At 31.0% G+C, this 18902-nt stretch overlaps 1 non-coding gene across 1 annotated transcript; it reads left to right on the forward strand.

The window, feature by feature from the left end:
- The first annotated feature begins 14098 nt into the window (after positions 1 to 14098).
- On the forward strand, positions 14099 to 14171 carry TRNAG-ACC (transfer RNA glycine (anticodon ACC)). Its single transcript has one exon. It is a non-coding gene; the product is annotated as a tRNA-Gly (tRNA).
- The last annotated feature ends 4731 nt before the right edge of the window (positions 14172 to 18902 follow it).

The following is an 18902-nucleotide window of genomic DNA, read 5'->3' on the forward strand; positions in this document are numbered from 1 at the left end:
TGCGCGTGTTCGTAAATATATTTTTTTGGAATCTGTAAAAAAAAATTAGAAGCATAATTTTTTTTTTCATCGACCTACCAGAATACATGTACACAAAATTGAAAGAATTTTATTTTTTGTGTTTAAAAAAAAATGTTTTTGAATGTTTACAAGCAATATTTGCTTTTTATGGATCCCAATCAGATTCTTTCCTTACATTCACTATAATTACTTGCAACTTATTTCTTTTTACTGGAATTTTCGGAAATACTCAAATAATATAAACTGACATTCAATACATTTTTTAAAATTGCATTGATGAATAAAGTGCACCCCTGTTGGTGAGAAGAGCCGAGTTTGACATATGCAAAATAAATTTTACTTTGAAAATAATTTATTTTATTTTCGAATTCAACCATATACAAATACCTAGGTACCCTCATAAATTCAATATTTGATTATTGATAATTTTTAGTTTTAGAATTCAATCATAAACAAGAACTTAGATACCTACTCACCGATAAAAAAAAAAATCCCGAGCTAATATCAGGCAAGCCAACGTTCGGGCAGGACAACGTCTGTCGGGTCTGCTAGTTTTATTATATATATTCGTGGCAGTAGAATCAGAATAGACAAAAGAATTTAAAATATTATAATTGAAAAGGATCCAATAGTTTATCGGTCAGAAAATGTACATTTATTGAACAAATTTAATTAATCGTGTCAGAAATACGCTTTTTCAAAGTAATTAAAATTGTTACTGCTTAGCTTTACGCGAATTAAAAGTTCTAAAACGAAGACGAATAAGTCGTAAGTTAAGTCCCTTGTAAGGGTAATTGTTTCGTTATCAAGTTTTGAATCGTTTATGATGAAATCTTGTTAACACAATACTTTTCCTCAAGTTAACACAATAAGCCTTTTAAAAGCTTGGAATTTTGCCTAACTTACGGAGGGGGGGGGTATATATTTACAAAAATCTAAGCTAATTTTATAAATAAAAAAAATTTGAAAAAAGAAAGTGAACGACATGATTTTTATTGTCGTTAAGATTAATTGTAGTGAATATTATTGGAGGGTTCGTTTTCAAAGTTGCCTATTTACAAAATATAAAAAATCATGTTGATTTTGGAAATACAAAATGTGCTGATGTATTTAATTTTCCTCAAAAACCGCACTAATTTTAAGTGATTTTATAGTTTGAAAATAAGTTTTATTTCAATATGAACTATTTTCAAAATGGGCATAAAAAAAATTTAATCCTGGAATTAGAAAATTTTTAATCCAAAAAAAAAGATATTCTCAAATATTTTGGTGCAATTAGTGGTCTACTTTATTTTTTAAGGAAATAATTATTCTTTACTGTATCTACATATTTTTTTTGTACTTTAAACAATTTGGAATCAAAAACATCGATTCGTGAAAAAGTCTAGTTTTCTAAATAATCAATTTTGGATGAAAATCTTGCAGTTTTGAGCACGCAAACAAAATTTTTCCAAAAATTTCACGAATGCTACTGAATATTGTCAAAAATAACCCGGGAATTTTTTTCTCCTTTTACCGGATGAATGTGACATATATGCAAAGTATGTTATCATTTGTGAGGGGAAATTCTCTAGTAAATATGGCGTCATCAATCTACGGTCACACTTTATGCTTTTCTGCTCCGAAACGCGGCATACATTTCAGAGTTTCTGTGTGTTTCAGTTTTCAGTGTTCCAATGTCCTGGGCGTTATTTATTTCATTTTTTTCATGATGCAGTACAAACTGGAACTGAAATTCAGAAAATTCTGAATTGTTTTTATTAAAGGCATATGTACTTAAAACACAAAAAAGGTTTCACAAATACACATGCTTTGTGTTGAAATGAGGGAATTCAGTGATTTGTAATGATTTTTAATAGACTATTAAACTAAGTCAATTCAAATATATATATTTGCATAAATTTTTTTTTTTTATTATTTGCTTTTTTCCCATACATATATTATTTACCTAGAAATATAATTGCAAAAATACACTTCAGAAAAATACAGCTTAAAATTAAGCTATAACATGAATTGGCAAAAATGCCCACAAAGACTACAGCGTATTATAAGCGCTATGGTTTTTCAAAGATTCGTATTTCTGACATTGCTCCGCGTGTGACGTCAGAGATTCTCTTTTACTTATTCTCTGTTAGTTTTGCTGATTGGTTCATTGACGGCAAGTTAAGCGGATATCTTTCACAGCTACTTTATTATTGATCGATTCATATGAACTAGTTACGTCGTTCAAAGTAGTACGTTTTTATTGAAATATTTTTTTAAAACCATATATTTTCAAGAGACTTTGAAAAATGATTTTTGTTTTTAATTTCTCGTAGGGCGGACGTTCCTCATTCTTACGGTATAGTTTTTGACAAACTGTCAAAGGTATAATTAATAATACGTACATTTTAATACGTTTTCAATTTTTTTAACCGTGTTGTGGTCTTGTGGTCGTGTTGTGGAATAACGTTCAATTTTCACTCTTTCTGTGCTAGTGCTTGAGGCGCCAGGTTCGATTCTTGGCTCGTTCATCATGAAATACTTGTACTAACGGTGGTGATTCACTGTAATATTTCACAAGTGTCGGTCTGGCACCTGAAACGCAAGCCTGATCACCTTACCGTGTTATTGGCAGACGATCAAAATAAGCTTCATTATTGGTGTACTAATATAGTGGTCTATGGACCACTGGATTCGGAAAAGGAAAAGATAATCAAATGATTTCATATTATTATTTTCGGATCAAACCCTGCCACTCTAATATGTGGGGACAATTGATGTCGCCTAGTCGTTTGCTGTAATGAGGTCCCTTTTTTATTATTTAAGGTCATTATTTTCATTATTTCTTTTATATCAAAAAACGCTTTTGAAGTAAACCTCATTAAACGATCCATTAACCTAAATTTTATAAAAACACCTTCGCACATCACCTGCAACCTTCAAATTGGAGAAAAACCGATACTTTATTTATAAAAACACGGTTTTCGTAAATATTGTTTAGATAAATATTGGCTTTTTTGACAGCTGTTAAAAATATCAAATAAAAGGTACAAGAATGAAACATAATGTACGTGCAAGGACTTTGTTATTTAGATGTTTTCTATTCTTTATAGAAACAATTATCATTGATGACAATTATTATCAACAAAGACACAAATTTGAAAAAATAATTAAGTTTGTATATTCACGCAAGGATTGACTATTCATTCTTCTCAATAGTTTTAATAATCGTGCTTGGCTTGTTTATCTGAGAGAGCTCTTTTATCGTGTATCACAATAAAGGCGATATCTTCGTTCTAGTAAAGTTTAAACCCTTTCAATACACATTCACCGTTACAATATTTCTGTCTCTTCATTTTCAATATAAGCTGCTTAATTGTAAAATAATCTATACACTAATTCACATAAGAATCACGATTAAAATATCGCTATCTAAATGTTATAGTTTTTCCTTTCCTTTTCTTCTTTATTTTCTACTTTTACTCCTGCCTCGTTGTACAGTATAGATTTTTACTTAAATAATTTTTTTTCACTGCCTACACTGCTTTGAAACAAACATTGCGATGTTACACATATAATGAATAACTAAAAGAACCACTTTCGTATGGTAACCTCAGGGACATTAAAAAAAATATTTTGTCATCACATGCAACGGATTATTTATTGAAATTATTTAGAGAATAGGTGGCTCATAAATTTTTTTCTCTCACAGTTTCGCACATCTGATGAGAGAACATTCCATGCCACAGAACCTGCAACTGAAAATGCATGTTGCTTACAGGTACATATAATAACTGTTTATATCATCGTATGTGTAGCTGATCTAGCGGATATCAAGAGGAGGTTCACCTTGAATGCACAGTTCTTTTTAGATATTCTGAAGAAAAAATGAGTATAGACGTATACATAAATCAACAGAGTTCGGTCCCACCTCTGTGGAAAACGTAGTCAGCGTAATTCCAGAAGCAGTGGAGTGACATGATCAAATTCCAAAAAAAGTATCCCTGTAGCGTTGAATACAGACGGTGGGCTAATAATTTTACAAAAGTATGTATTTTATTTATGAGTTAATATTTATTATTAAAATAAATTTTTGTGTGGGAATTAAGATAGTGTTTTTACGTATTATTTACATTAAGTAAAACTGCATTTTTAAGAATAATATATTTTTTGCTATTAGAAGAGAGCTTTATCTATGTATTTTCAAGTAATTTTATAATTTTATTTAATTTGTGTTTTTTAAAATTTATGTTATTTAATTATAGATAATGAAGTCAATTTTTCATATTAATGATGGATAACGTAATTATTTTGCATTAATTGATGTACAGTGTAATTATAATATTTACCTTTATCAATAATTTTATTTTGCATCCATTTTAAATTCCATTCGGAGTAGTCAACATGTGCGCGAGAGTACGTTGTAAAATTACTTGTTTTAACCAGGCTCATTGAAAAACGTGGGTACATAATCTCTTTGATGGCGTACGCAAATGGATACAGATTTATAAGCATAAAAGTTTTATATGAATATAAAAATTATTCATTATTTGCATTGTATATTATTCAATGTAAATTGGTTTTGCAGTGTATTTTGTTGAATGTTTTATTTATAAAAACATACAATAGTTATTATTTAATATTAAAATGTTTTTTTTATTTAAATACAATGTTTTTCTTAACTTAGTAAAAAATCAAAACTTTAAATTTGTAAATTTTTTTAAAAATAAAATGCTATGGAGGTAATCAACAAAACTACTGACACACAATATGTCATCTATACATATATGAACATGAACACACATAGACATACATGTACGTATAGTTATGAAGATGGTAGAATTTTATTGAGGTCAGCAAAAGACTTTAAATCAATATTATCAATCAAAAAGTTATATTGTTCATTTGTTAGAAGTCAGATAAAATACAATTTTTCAATATTGTCATCTACTGTCATCTATTGTCATCATGCAAACCATTGTAATAAAATTGAAAAATCCAGCATAAATTTCTCCGGTTCATGAATTTTAAATTGCATTTACCGCGAAAAAATAAAATCCATAATCTTCTTTTATATGCATTAAATTTACTTAAGGAGGTATCTTGGGTCCCCCAAGTAACATAATAATTCAATCATTTTTTTTTTGTTTATGAATATGACTAAATTCATTTTATTTTTTGCGTAATCCTACCCGATAATGTTAGGAATATTTAAAATTGTTTTTTGCCTAATTCTTTCAATAGTTATTCACATTTGTTTTACAGTTGAATATTCTTTGATATGTTAGTCAATTTACAGGTGTGCTTTATGCTATTAGGTTGCCTTTTTCCAGCCATTACCACAAATCGGATTTTGTGCTTTACATTTTCAATGCATTTTCCATCCCGACTTCCCGCTGTATCTCTCCGCAAACGGATAACGTGACATAAGATCAGTGCTGTTCTACGTGTCATAAAAAGAGCATCGCAATATCATATAACACCCTCCTGCACAGTACTTTGTGTAAAAAAAAATTGAATTTAGCAGAAAATAATAATATCGAAAAATAAATAAAAACTACTTTGTTTTTAACCACTTATTTTTTCTTTCTTTTACCGATCGGTTTCAAAGCTATACAAGCTTCGTTATCAAGGTGTACTTAACTACAGAATTTTATCATATTTCATTAAATCCCAAAATGTGTAACGCAAAAGCAAACACAACATCTTAAATAGAAAAAAATATATTTTGAATCACGTATTACCTTTACCACTTTTTTAAACTTTTGGTGCTCATTTTTAAAGTTGGAAAAAAACTGATACAAATTAAATGTTAAAAACCAATATTTAAATACATTTTTATAATATATTTACAATAATAAAATGAGCATTTTTGTTTGATTTTCAAGTAAGCAATTTTTTTCAAGAAATTATAAGAAAACTATTTTTTAAGCCCGAAAATTTGTTTGTATTTTTTGCATAAACTTTTCTGAATTATTGTTAATAACAAAATTATTTTAATTTGTAAATCGGCCCAGATTTCCAAAACACTTTTCAAATTAAAAATAAATTAGACTCCTGTTTTCAGACTACAGACAATAAAACGATACTGTCATGGCATTGTGAGTTCGTGTTGTGCACAATAGCTTGTAATACAACAGCATAGAATATTTATCATTTGTGTGCATTATTACATGTGTTTCGCTTTAAGTTTTGTTCACAACTCGACTCACGTCAGCAGCTCTTTTGCACGTATTTGAATAAACAATTAACAATAGAAAACACAAGAGAATGTACGTAAACAAAACACAAAGGTACATCGTACACGCCCTTTCACCCCACTCCATTTGTCAATATACCCAGCAATTTAAAAATATTTTTTGCTAACACCAACATTGAATAAAAGTAAAAGACACTGTTCACCTAAAAAAAATTTCAGAAGAAAAAATTCAATGGTTATTGCACTTTGAGTATATCTAAAGTTTGAACTGGATTGTTGCCACAGGGAAATTTATTTAAAATGTTTTTATTAATGTTCGGATTGATAATAAAATTTAAAAACATACTTAGATATTCATCCATTTTTTATAAAAAAGAAAATAAATACATGATTAAATAAATTAATACATAGCAGGCATGAATCGTTTTCATTGATGAGAATAAATACTCTACGTCAAAGTGTTACTATGCTTTATTGGGTGTTCCGCAAGGTTGTAACCCGGGTCCATTGTTGTTCTCTATTTTCATTAATAATATTAAAAACGTAATTTTGAGCTCGTCTTTTCTGTTATTTGCGGATGGCCTTAAATATCTCTTAAAGGTGACAAATGGAGATTTTCGTCTTCTCCAAGCGGATATGTCTAATGTATCTGAACGAGGAAAGCGAAACAAACCTAGGTTTAATATTTCCAAATGTTTGGTCACGTCTTTCAATGGGGCCCAAAAACTATATTTTTTCGCTTTTAAATGAATGACCAAAATCTGCGAATGCTGAGGATCTGGGCTTTAAATTTGTGAGCGCCCTGACATTTCATGATCACATAGAGACCATCAGTAGTAAAACATTGAAGATGTTAGAATTCGTTTTGCGTACTGCCAAAGTTTTCGAAAATACCCGCGTACTGAGAACTCTTTACAACTGGATGTGAATTAGACTCGAGAGTGACTAGATGACTTGTGGGCCACGTGAACTGAGGTACTCTCTTATGATAGAGAAATTATAAGAGAGTCCGGGTATTATTTAATATCCTTGGCTCTACCCGACCGAGTTTTTCCAGGGTATACTTAGCTACAACAGTTAGAAACTAGCAGGAATGTGTATTTGACTACACATTTTTATTGATTGTTGCGCGGTATGATCAATAATCCTGAGATTATGGTGAGAATTAGTTTGTATGTTCCTGATAATTACCCAAGACAGCGCCAGCATAGATTGTTTCATATTCCGATGTACAATTCTAGCTTGCCGACGGTTATGCCTGTTGGAAAGGCTACTGCTATGCTGAACAAAATCGATTAGGATGTTGATTTGTTCCATGTATCTGAAGAGGTTTTTCAGAGTAAGATTCTCCTACTATTTCGACCAGAATCTCTTTATGTATTTTTCGTCTTTTTATATATGTACGTCTTGAATTTCACTTTGTCATGTTCATGTTATTTAAACTAAATAAATTAATTGAAAAAAAGCATAATACTATAATAAAAGGAACAAACAAAGTTAAATATTTCATTTACATTTTAAAACCGTATTACTAATTGAGAACCGTTTTTTTTTTCAAAAGTTGGCATTTGCCTGAAATGTAATAGTTCTGGAGAAGGTTTTGTGATTTGCGTCAAATCACGTGATTTGTGAACAATCTTTGTGTTTAAAGTAAAAACACATTAATTACTGATGAAAAAAATATTGCTGACATGTACGAATATCAGCCATAACGATAAAATCGCTGACAGCCAAGGAAGTAGTTAAAAAAATTAAATTTCCAATAGGAATTAAAGTCAAATCGAGCATTCATGCAGTCAGATAACAGTTTAATATTCTTGCACAAATCAATATCTAACTGTATAGAGGCCCATGATATCCTTGCTCAGATAAACCTTAATGTACCTCGCCGTAACTTGCGTATCAATCCTGTCTTTGCTGTGGGAAATTATAAAACTAACATCGAATTATTTTCCCCTCTGCCAAGGAACCTCAGAACAGTGAACGAAATCTCACTAAACGGTACTGTCGATGTGTCCCTGCAGCAAAGGCAGGCATTTAAGAAGCAAGCGGTGTTGTCTCTCTCGACTCGCGATGTCACATTTGTCATTTCCGCCTAGATTATGCTATACTTATATATATACTTTTTGTTAATTATACACTTTGTCAATTTTAGTAGATTTTAAGAATGTTTATATTAAGTTTAACTCATTAATGGCAATCTATAAAGGCTTACTTAAGCCTGTTGATTGGCTTTAAATTTTATTTATTTTTTAAACCCAGTCAATCTGCTACAAAATGTAGTTGACTTATTTTGTTCTTACATGCTGTCTACTTCATTAAGCCAATATGAATGTTTTAACATTAATTTTAAGTAATTTTATAATTCTTTTATCATAAAAACGGGAGCTTTATTTGCATTAAGTAAAGTATTTTCGTGATAACTTTCATTTTGAAAATTTTCATCCCTTAAGACTATTTTTATTACGTTTCTTTTATCATTTAATAACGCAATGTCCGCTTTTTAATTGCCATAATACAAGCCTGCTGCACATCGTAAATCAAGCCCCAACACTGGCACCTGACAACTGGGGTCGGGAGGTGATTGTCGGTGTGCGAAGGGGACACAACGCATCCACCCAATCATTACATCGAGCGAGCGAGAGCATCCCGAACGAAATTCACAGACTGAATGAAAAGGGGACAAAAAGAAATCTCATTTAATACCTAAATAGATTCTTTTGAGTGTTTGAGAATAAAATTGTCTGGAATCAAATGGAGCAAAAAGTTGCCAATTACTCAGAAGTGTTTTTATGTCACCCAATAGATTAACATTCAATTTATTTTGAACCTCTCATTTGTCAATTTGGTTGACTTGTAAAATTCATCAAACATTTGAAGTCACCCCATTTTGATTACGGACTTTAATTTAAAATTTAAAGTTGGAATAAAGTACAATATTTGAGGTTGTCCAAATGTTTGTAGACAAAAAAATGGATTTCAAACCCCTCGGGAGTCATTAAGATTAACAAATTACAACAGGGATGGAGAATACCTTAAATAAGGGAATATTGAAGTCTTGGCATTTACAGGGCTAATGACCTGTCATTGGCTGGTTTAAGTGGCCACTTTACACATTGTGTAACATTCACCATTTTTCCTGTTTGAAAATCCATATTTCTTAAATTCTTCCATTTGTTGATTTTAGTGAAGTTAAAGAGCTGAAACCTTTATTGGTGTGAAAAGATTCATCAGACTGAATTATTTCACATACTAGGCAACGCCTGAAAACAATTTTCCAATTTTTAAAGTTTTTCCTGGACCAGTTGGTTTCATTACAATATTTGATTTTGTCCAAATGTTTGTAGACAAAAGACTGGATTTCCCCCCCCCCCTCGGGAGTCATTAAGATTAACAAATTACAACAGGGATGGAGAATACCTTAAATAAGGGAATATGGAAGTCTAGGCACTACACTAGCACTACAAAAATAATAAACAAGATACGCTGCAGTTGGTGTACCAATGCAGTGATTTATGCACCATTAGGTGCGGAAAGGGAATGATGATAAATATTGCATATTTATTTATATTTTCATACAAATATACACTTTTAACGTTTATTATTTTTTATTTTTTTTAACTCCAAAGAGTTACAACAAACTCATTTTGGGACAGAATAATATTTACATAAAGGTATGGTAATAATAATAACATAGTAACAAGTAATAATATGTACTTAAAACTGAAACAAGATAGCAAGCAAGTATATAATACAAAGAAATTAAAACAATTCATAATAAAAGTTAATATTAAACATTTGCATAAAGTAGGAAAAAAATATCCGAGGAAAAAGAAGAACTTAAAACTAAATTTTACCTTCCCCGTACCCCTCAAGTAGTAGTTTTTTTTAATTAATTTAGTATTTTTTGCATTCTAGAAGACTCCGGTAGCCCGTTCTACTCACCACAAGTTATTAATTTCGATTTCACTTAATACCGTCTCGATATGTATCGATTAAGATATTATTTCTCATTATTGTCCCCCCAACCCAGTTTGAGACTGGTTAATTGATAAGTGTTCTCGACTCAATGTCTATTTTCAGATTAAAACCTTGAAAAGGGAAATCGAGTGGAGATAAATCCGACTTAAGGTGTACTTGCTAAAGCGTTTACTGATACAATTTGAAGTCTCCAGTTTGATTCACATAAAAAAATGTTTTTGAAGTCGATTTGAACTGTTTCATAGTAAGTGTACTGGATCTAAAGCGTGAGACCGACCATCTTGCCTTTACGTACTGAGCGATCGATATTCGTTGCAGTCAAGAGGATAAGTAGTTACAACTAAAAAGCGAAAAAACAACGTCGGACTAATATTCATCATTATTATTCCATGTCTGCTCCCTAGTTGGAGCATATGGTATCCACAAAAAGCATCTTTGCATCCTATCGGCTATCAACTCCTTTGCTTTTTCAAAGTTCTGACATAACATCAGCAGTATATGGCCTAGCCAAGCGTATCGCCTCTGCGTGACGACAGTTGTCACCAGAACTTGCTGCGTCTGTTCTCTTATGACTTCATTCTTCATAAAGTCACACCACCGCACACCTAAGATTCTTCTGAGACACCTTTTCTCAAAACTCAGAATTTTACTGTTTAAGGCCCTAGTGAGGTACCACAATTCGCATTTGTAGAGGAGAATAGGTGTTATGCAGACATTATAGAGGCGGCATTTTTTTTCACTGAGTAAATATCCGATCTCCAGACAGCTTTTATACAGTCGAATGTGATGCCTACTACTCTTAACCGCACTCCTTGTTCTTTTTGAAAGCTGCCATTTTACCTAACTAAAATACGGACTAATTTTACTTAACTAAATCGATAAAATCGACGTTTGGCTGTTCCGTTTTCTGTGACCCAAAACTAAGCCAATCTTTTTTTTTTTAAGTACCAGAATAAAATATTCCATAATGGTAAATTTTCTGTTTTTTTTTTATTATTTATCATATTTGTATACTGTGCGTCCGAAGACGGAAGATAAAAATGGGCATTTTATGTTTTTTTCTATGCTCTTAGCTCTAAGAAACAATTTATCAAAAAAACAAAACTACAGAGACTAATCGTAAAGATCTATATTGTAAAATAAACATACTGCTTTTGTGTTATAATCCAAGGAAAAAATATGGGAATAGGTTTGTATTAAGAAAAGTCAGACCGCTTTTCCTTATAATGTACATAAATCATCGTATCTATAGCCCTACCCGAACCCAAAGGAAGATAAGTACTACGTTGTTTTTTTTTATATTGGGGAATCATACAGCTTAATACAAACCAGTTATAATGAGGAGTTCTAGCCCAACCCGGAATTTAATTTTAAAAATGTTTTCGTGTATACGTGAATATTTAAAAAATTTGGAGTAGAATGAAATATCTCAAAAACGCACGCAAAATAAATAAAAATGTTAATAATAGTATTAATTTTAAAATCGTAAATAATGACGTCACTCCTTATATCTACGTGTAGTATTTTCGGTTACCGCTTTAAAGCCTCCGCACCTTGTAAGGAACGTTTTGATCATAGAAAAAAAAGAGTATAATTTGTATAATTTGACATTTCAACCAGAGTTTATGTCAACTTTCTAGGTTTTTCTAAACCGAAACGTTCGTAAAAACAACCATAACATAGAAACGAGCAAGTTACGATCAACTAAATGAAATAATCAAAGCAATATTCCATAGATTCTGTCAGGTCAGTGAAAGCAAGAACGCCAACCGTTTCATGACGTCGAAAAACGAAAAAATCATATCTTTGTAAATAACGCACAAAATATATTTCGCTTAGTTAAATAGTACGCTAATAGAAAAAAATAAATTAGAAAACAGTGGTATTCCTCATTATAATCACATTAAATCATAACAAACCAATTGAACGATTCCTCTGATAAAATCAGGAAGGGATGTAATAGAAATTAACATTTCCTTACCGGCGATGTGTTGCTAGAACACATTTTTTTTCAAAGAGTATTTGGACAATAAAATACGCACAGTATTACAATAAAATAAAAAATAAAAATAAAAAAAACATATTCTGTCCGGATAAACTATAAAATAATTGTTATTTATCGGGTGCTCATACATTAGTTTTAATTATAAGTCAAATAAAAGAGTAAAGACATAATATTGTATTTATAATAATAAGCATTAATTATTTGTTATTGTTGCTTTAAAAAAAAAAAAAATTAAAAGGAAATAAAAGAAAAATCTCAACAAAACCAGATAAAATGGTAAAAAATATTATTATTAAAAGTAAGAAAATAGAGAACAATAATGCTTTTAAAATTAAAGATTAGCCATTTACTTGAATATATTTTAAACATAGGAAAAAACATTTATACTCATATAAATAGTATGTGCTCATAAATGTAATCAAAACAAGATAAAAAATAAAACAATGTAAATCGAAAATTTCAATTAATATCTACAGAAAAAAAAAATAGTGAAAATTCAGATCTCAAAAATATAAATAAAATAAGAAAGAAATAAAAGAAAATGTAAAAAGAAAAATTGCATCAAATAATTTTAATCTGTACTAATATTATAAATGCAAAAGTGTGTCTGTTTGTGCTTTTTTCACTTCTCAACGGAACGACCTATTAACATGACTTGTAGCATAGGAGTGGCCAGAGAGGTGAGGAGTAAAATAGGATATATATGGAAGAGTTGAGGAAATGTGCATGTTTAAACATAGGCACAATGGTGAATGTATACACAGTGCGTAAAATGGCCACTTAAATCAGCAAATGACAGGTTATTAGCCCCATAAATGCCTAGACTTCCGATCCCCCTTCACTAAAATGTTTAATCTCTCTGTTGTAACAAATTAAGCTATAATGGGATTCGAGCCTGGCACCTCGGATCCGTGATTCCGCAACACTAGCCACGGGACCATGACCCGGTTCTTCGTACGCGCGGACACAGACTAGCGCCATTCCACCACTATGTTTGTGTAAGGATATGATGATGGTACTAGGAAAACACGTAACAGAAGGGGTGGTATTTTTTTGGGGTTGACGCTAAAAGATTTACGATTACCAAAAAGTCGACAAATACTCACGGCCGTACAATGCAAATTTTCCTAATTTATGGCTGTGTGCTTCCCGTTAAAATATATCAACATAAATAGGAATTTTGCATCACAGCAATATAAATCAATCATTCAAAATGTCGAACTTTATCCAATGGTTGAAAATTATCCCAACCCGCTGTAACGCTCCAGCGACCAGCATGTCGATCGCTCAGTTCTATAATGCTTTATCTAGAAATGACTAGTTTAAAAAATGGCTGACTAAAGTTTTGTCTTCATCATCTTGAAATATAATAACCCACAGTAATTACGAGTTTAAAGAGTAAAGTTTATTTCGCAAATTAACACAACGCTTTAATTTGTTATGAACTTGAGAGATCGTTAAGTTTACTTATTTCGAAGTGACAAATCAAACCTAAGCTTAAGATATATAAATTTTATTATGTTTTTATCCATTCATTATGAAATATGCCCATACATATAAAAAAAAAATTAAGGAAACATGCAGAACAACTATACCTGTTTTGTCCCACTTGTATCAACTCCCTTCAGTAAAAAACAATATGATGTAATCGCTTCAAAAATATTTAATGATTTAATGCCAAATAAAAAAGACTCAAAATGTTAATCAAATTTTGAAATAAAAATAACTGCAAATATAAATAGGGTAACTAGAGATTTTTTTTTTTTTAAAGTATGTAGATTTAAAGTTCTGAGTTTATACACTATGTCTGTTTGTTTACTATAAATATGTATGTTGAACTTTTGGTTTCCCAAGTTAAAATTTAATAAAATAAAATAATAGTTTTTCTTGTATACTTTACAATATTTGTCGGCCCCGTGGTGTAATGGTCAGCGCATTTGCCTACCATGCAAGAGGTCTCGGGTTCGACTCCCGACGGGGCTAATATGAAATATTTATTTAATAGGGTGTTTTCAGACTAAAATATTTCATAGTTCCTGGACTGGTACTTGAAGCGTAAGACTGATCATCTTACCTTCATGTAACAAAAAAATGATCAAGATATGCTGCGATTAGTGCACCAATACAGTGTCATATGCACCATTAGGTGCGGATAGGGAATGATGATGATGGTGATTTTAAAATATTGTTTGTGCTTAATTAGCATTATGTATTATAAGGTGAAATATTATAAAACATTGTTATCGTCAGAACTCACGTAATTCTGAGTTATACTTTTGTGGAATTGAAAAATAGTGTTTTTTTAATGCAATGGGTAATATAACTTCCAATCTCAAATTTTTGACTTGTCGTTCTAGAGAACTGAGCCATCGACGCAACGTGTGAACGAAAAATCTAAATAAAATATTAAACTGATGTATGGGTCAATAATTTTATTAAGAATTGTATGAATTTTTATTATATTTATATGATATAAAATATGATAGATAAGGGATTTTGAATATTATTCAATTTAAATCTGTAACCTACTTCCACTATCTATTAAAACAATTAGTAACGAGAAAATGTTTAAAAATGCTATAAAAAATGGATAGTGGAGCTAGGTAGAAGTAAAATGGATTGTCTCATTCGCCCATACCAATATTGAATCAACTGCTCCACAAGCGTATAGCTTATGTTAGGTTTTTGTTATTTTCATTGTGTTTCTGTAATAAAAAATATATAGATGTACATAAATACCTTGTTTTTAAAATTGTCAGAATATTATTTGTTAATTATGTTTGTTTTTTAAGTTAGTCTTCTTTGTGTATTTTCAAATGTAATCTCAAAAAAGTATATATTAAAGTGTCCTCAGCACGGGAAACCCCAGTGCGGTCAATATTTTTTTTGTTATTAATTTTAGTTTGTAAGCGAAAAATATGAATAAATAAATAAATATATGTTTTCAATAAATCGCAATAATGACAACTAATTTTTTAAATATTTAATTAATTGAATTATTTTATTTTGTTTTACGAATCCAGGCGAACGGAAAATACAGTTCGGCGTGTGAAATAAAACCAAAACCCTGGAATAGCGTTTTCGACTCTCTGGCTACTTTTAAGTAAACATCGTGAATAAAGTGTTCGATTGGAGATAAGTCCTCGAATTATAGTGGTTGGTGCGTTCGTCAGCCATGCATGAGGTCCCCAGTTTGATTCCTTGCAGAGTCAACGTACAAAATGTATTAAAAGGTGCTCCATTACAATTTTGCATTGTGTCTGGACTGGCAAGGTTAGTAAGGAAGGACAGGGTTAATAAGGTTTGTTTAAAGATTGGTTTATAGATCTTGACTAGCATGTTGCCGGGTTTTGAATAAGTTGATGCTATTTTTTCGTCTTAAATAGGGTGTGGTGCTAGAAATAGAGCTAATTTATGAACAATTTTTTTTTTTGGCTTAATAGATTTTTAATTTTGGCCGGAAGAGGAGTGATGACGGTTCTTGTGCTCTCGGTCAAACTTATTTCTTCCAGTTTAAATGACTCAATCACCATTGATTGGGGGTAACTGACAAATTTACAATGTTTTCTAAGGTTGCTCTGACGTGGTTAGGGGTATTGAAAGCAGTAAATTTAAAGTTAAAAAAAAAGATAACAATTTGTAAACAATGATTTAAAAACAAAAAAAATAGTAATTACTGTTCATTAAAGCTAAAAAAAATGTTTCTACAATTGAGAAAAAATCTTTCTTGGATTTTTTTCTTGCAACTGGCGGAATCGAACCCGTGACGCCAGTTTCACCGTTGGCCGTCCTACCAACTGCGCCACGGCGCCTGTCAAAATGGCACAAATGTTTGAAATACGCTGCATAAAAGTACAATTGTAGTGCTTTTTTCACCACTACATGCACAAAGGAAGATGAAAATCTTATATAGGATGTTCTTTAAACCCTGTCACATCCAAAACCACAATGATCAGTATGGGCAAGAAGACACATAAGCACATATATTTTTAATATTATGTTAATAAAATTTGTATAAAACCACTCACCGACTTATCTGTCTACCGGTTTCGAGACGTAACCCGTCTCTTCGTCAGGACAACAACACTACACCAACATGTAATATGATATTTCATTTCATTTCATTCAATGATATTTCATTTCATTTCATTCAATGATATTTCATTGTAATGGTCACTCTACCCTCCCCCTCCCTTTTTCCTCCTTTTCCGATTGTAAATCCTTTTGAAATATTAGCTTCATAAGTCATTAACCCTCGGTGGTGGCGTAGTGAAGCATGTGTAGAACCTGCATGTTGATTTTATATTTTTGCAAATCTACTATGGTGAAGGTGTGTAGTGATATTTGCATGTTGTTGTAGTGTTGTTGTCCTGACGAAGAGACGGGTTACGTCTCGAAACCGGTAGACAGATAAGTCGGTGAGTGGTTTTATAAAAAATTTATTAACATAATATTAAAATGTTGGACCACAAAGTTAATGCTTTGAATATTAATAACATATATTTTTTTTAGAACGAAGAAAATTTAAAAGAATAAAATAAAATATTTATTTACAAATGGTTGCTTACTTCTGCAGGGGAGAAAAAAGGGGGGCGTGGCTGTGCGGTTGGCAATGTATCAGACTCCCCCTTACCCCTCCTCGTTTCTCCCTTGCTGAAGTAAGCAACCATTTGTTTTTTTAAATATTTTATTTTTGTAAATTTTATTAAAAATGTATTTTAATGTGCCAATTTGTCTTCTTGCTCATACTGATCATCGTGGTTTCGGATACAACAGGGTTTAAAGAACACCCTGTTTATGTATATGATACATTAAACAAATTTTAACTGAAATACTCGTAATCATTTTATTCACCTTTTTTAAAAATAAATAGTTTTCCGCCTTGCGGTCTAATGGTCAGCGCATTTACCTACCATGCAAGAGTTTCAATTTCTGACATGGTTATAATGTTTTTTTTAAAAGTGTTTTTACACTAAATTTTTTTATAGTATAATGATTTAGAAACTCACTAGAAACCCCAGACAAAACATACTCTTCTATACCGATAACCAAAGAACTAACTATGGTTTTCATTCCCTTATGCCCAGAATTTAAGTCTGCCAACAAACATACCATTCTTGATTTCTTTGATAGCAAGTTGTCTTCTTTCAAACGATCACTGAATCAAATTCAATTATAAACACCTCTCGCGCTTCCACCCCAACCAAGTCTACAATGTACCATTATGTCTTTCTACTTTCTTTTACAATAATTTTATATAAGAATAATTATAAATATGTCCTTAAAAATGCCCATTGGGCGTATATATATAAATAAATAAATAGTCGTTAAACTGGCACGTCAAGCGTAGCTCTTACTTATTATATCTTACTTTTTGGATAAGAAAAATGGTGGATTACGAGTTCGGTGCCCTTTTCACCACTAGTTTTGTATAGATGTACCTTTGTATAGATTTACCTTTTTAAAAAAATGTTATTATTATTTTATTTTATTTTTACATCGGAGCATGTTTTTCATTCCTTATTTTAATTCTTAACTTTTATTACTTTTACAAATTTTCTTCATTTTCTTACTTTAATTTTAACTTTTTTTGTACTTTAATTAATAATTACGAAAACCTTACATACATATAATTACTTTATAATATGGAAACTTCACTGGTCCATGAGAGTCTAACTGTGTAAAATATAAAACTTTGAAACTGTACTGTATGTTTCCTAAATAAAAGAAAATCAAATAAAAAAAATTAAAAAAATAAATAAAAATAGATGATGAAGATAATAATCTGCTCTCCCAAAGATGAGCGAATGTTCAAATTCTACACTTAACACGAAAACAGCTACAAAAAGTTGTAATTCTTTAATAATGTATTCCACGGAGTCGCGAAACTTTTGTAATTTATCAAATACTTTAGACAAGATAAAAGCTCATCTTTAGTAGCTGTATATTAAGCTTAATCATTTTTATCAAATTTAAAATTTACTAAGCGTTACCCTTAATTTGCTCACAAATCAAATGTTTCGGAAACTGAAAATACGCATCACACTTCAAAACTCAAAAAACATTTACTTATTTGAACCTAGTGGTGCATAGATAAACCAAATGCAGCGTATTTTGATAATCCGTCACGATTATCAGTCTTACGCTATAAGTGCCAGTACAGGAATATTTAAGGCACCTTCGAAACCAATATTTTACGTCCATTCTGTCAGAAATCGCACCTAGGACCCATAGTATGGTATACGAACGCGCCAAACACAACACTATGAGACGGCCTTATCTTCACTCAAATCCTATTTTCAGGACTTTTACCTGAGACCAATCCTCGAATCGAGAACACTCGTCCAGGGTTCTATATCACGCATAGAATTGTATTCTTCGTCCGCCGGATACAGAAACATAAAAAATATCGTCTAGAGATAGATCGTTACCTGTTATTGGCTACTTCAAGTGATCACCTAACACACTGTGTTTTTGACATGAATACAGTAAAAATTCGTTTATCCAAATTCCGTCATCCAAATTGCTAAATATCCGATTCGTCCTGATGGAAACAAAAAAAATGGTGACGTTCTAAATTAAAATTTGATTGTTAATTAATTACAATATTTTGAGATTGCTCAAGTGTTTGCAGACAAAATACTGGATTTCACCTCGTAAGAAATCATGAAGATTAACAAATTACAATAGAGATGGAGAACATTTTAGGGAAGA

Source organism: Micrasema longulum, unplaced genomic scaffold (assembly GCF_059751315.1).
Source record: "Micrasema longulum isolate JH-2025_06_02 unplaced genomic scaffold, ASM5975131v1 h1tg000797l, whole genome shotgun sequence".
In the NCBI taxonomy this organism is placed as follows: Eukaryota; Metazoa; Arthropoda; class Insecta; order Trichoptera; family Brachycentridae; genus Micrasema; species Micrasema longulum.